The following is a 2478-nucleotide window of genomic DNA, read 5'->3' on the forward strand; positions in this document are numbered from 1 at the left end:
AATCATTGTCAAGGTAGAATCCATGCCCTTGGCAATTTCTTGGCTATGGGGAACAGCATGAAAACTATCAGTTCTGGTGCCTAGAAACAACAGCATGTGAGTCAGTAACCCAAATGATGCCCTCATACAGGCTTTGTAAAACAAATTCAGTTGAGAGAACCCAGGGGCAGGGAGTGGGGTGGGGGTTTCATGGTAGATTGAAGACCTCAGGACACAATTTTAAAAGTCCAGTGAAAGGACACCACAAGACATTGGAGGACTATTTCTGACTCTGGATCATACTTCACTGTTCTCACTAACTCCTTTTATCAATGGAGAGATCTTCCTAGAACCTCCCATTTTGAGCAAGGAGCAGCAGCCATCCCTGAACCTCTGGATTTGGTCACCATGTACCCCTTTTAGCTCCCTTCTTTTATGTTTCATCTTTTTCCCCATTAGAATATAAGCTCCTTTGGGGAAAAGACTATCTTTTTCCTTGCATTTGTATCTGCAAGGCTTAACACAATACCTGACACAGAGTAAGTGCTTAATAAATGCTTGATATGGTGGTGAGCAGACTGCGCCATGCCCCAGAGCAGCAGCCTCGTGTGAGGCAGATAATTTAATTGTTTAGATTTAGAACTAGGTCTAGCTCAAAATGGTCAGGGTTAGCTGAAATTTTTAAGTGTAAGCTAAATGCTTTATTTAAGCTACATTTTGGTAATCTAAGTGCATTTTCCAGTATACTTACCATGTTATGACTTTTCTCCTCTTTTTGGTATGCTCTTATTAAGTATGTTTAGTTACTTTGTTGAGGAGGGTGATGGGCTGTGTATGCACACCCTATTGCCAATTTCAATTAAGCTCTCTATTCTTAATTTGCTGCTAAATCCTCCTTCATATCTTTGTTTCAATAGACATTTGGTTGTGTTCTAGAGTAGAAAATGTAGCCCATTACTTCCCCCTCCACATGCTATACTTTGACCTAACGTTTTTATGGTTTCATGATTTTGCTCACTTTGGAGCTGATGATGGTAGTATATGGACTGTCAAGCGAGAAGGGGTGAGGTGTATAGGGATTCATCGATTATAAAACAGGCTCCTCTAGGAAGCTCTAGGGCACTGCCACGTCCTTTAGTTTTAAGCAGTAGTTAGTAGTTCTCTGGCGAGTAATCTTGTTATTTAATACCTCAGTTTATGGCTAAGCATAGTGAGGTCTCTAATCCCAGTCTGTACCTTAGCTTTAGTGTCTTTAGCAGGGGTAAAATCACATTAGTTGCATATTTTAATATCAACTTGGGCATATTATAGCACAGTTGAGTTTTGGGTGAATGTTTTGCTTAAACACACTTTATGCCGTTCTTCTGTTAATTTGGGTTAATCGCATGACCATGGTGGCAGGCACGAGATTTACCAACCCTTTTTATTATGATTTAGTCAAACTCGTTTATTGATCAATGTTAGTCACTGCTGTATTGGGGGGGGTTATACAAGGTGTCATGGGCTACTTTAAGAAGTGTGCCTGATACCCGCTCCTTTAAACTTGGGTCAAGTTTTAAGGGCATTCTCACCGGATTGTGGAAACTTTCATGTGCGGGTCTAATAAAAATTAACAGTAAGGCTAGGACCAAAACTTTGTGCCTGTGGGACTGATTAAAGCCCATCTAAGCATTTTCAGTGCTTTGCTTTGGGTTAAGTTACACAAAATAATAAATAAATTTTTTGACAAATTTTGAGTTTATATACTATGTCAGTATTAAATTTTTTGTATTTTTTGCATTTTTTTTCAAAACTTATAAAAAAAAGTGAACCAAGTTTTTGGTTTAAAAGATGGTGTGCATCTAGTTTTTATAAATAAGCTCATGGTAGCTTCTATAATATCCTATAATAGTTTATAGTTTGAAGTAGTGAGTGATAGCTTGGGCAGACTTGAGGTAAGCTTAGTTACAATTTACATGTGTGCTAGTATCTATATCTCTGCAATATTTAATATACTGTGCTAAAGGCCTATCATCCGGTTTTGGGGTTTGATGGAAGCGATAAAATTTAGTAGGGGATTTAGTGATAAAAAATTATAAATTATTATAAGTTATTCGTGTACACTTGTACTCATGCCTGGGATCAATGATCTATTACAATTTGTGGGGGGAAAGAAGTATAAATCCATGTCTATTGAGATTAATAGTAATAATATATATATGTCTAACAATCATTGATTAATATATCTATAGAGAATTAACTTTAATTACTTTGCTTAATATCTAAACAACACTATGTAATAATTGATTTAATTTAATATTATGTCATCATCATTCATCGATTAACCCCATTTGGAAATAAACACGTGCTGGAACTCTATCTTTCCAGAAATCAGCAGGAGTCAGGATCACTAAACGTCTTTATTCTAGATCTTTACCGTCGCCTCAAACGCCAGGTCACGAGTGCAAGTGAGCGTGAGTTCCACCATCCAAGTTTTTCTTACTCCTCCCACACAAGTCA

The 2478-nt window shown here is 37.3% G+C and overlaps 1 pseudogene; it reads right to left on the reverse strand.

Moving 5' to 3' along the window:
* Positions 1 to 697: 697 nt before the first annotated feature.
* LOC141552420 (18S ribosomal RNA) lies at positions 698 to 1376 on the reverse strand (annotated as a pseudogene).
* Positions 1377 to 2478: the final 1102 nt, after the last annotated feature.

This window comes from Sminthopsis crassicaudata, chromosome 1, assembly GCF_048593235.1.
Source record: "Sminthopsis crassicaudata isolate SCR6 chromosome 1, ASM4859323v1, whole genome shotgun sequence".
NCBI lineage: Eukaryota > Metazoa > Chordata > Mammalia > Dasyuromorphia > Dasyuridae > Sminthopsis > Sminthopsis crassicaudata.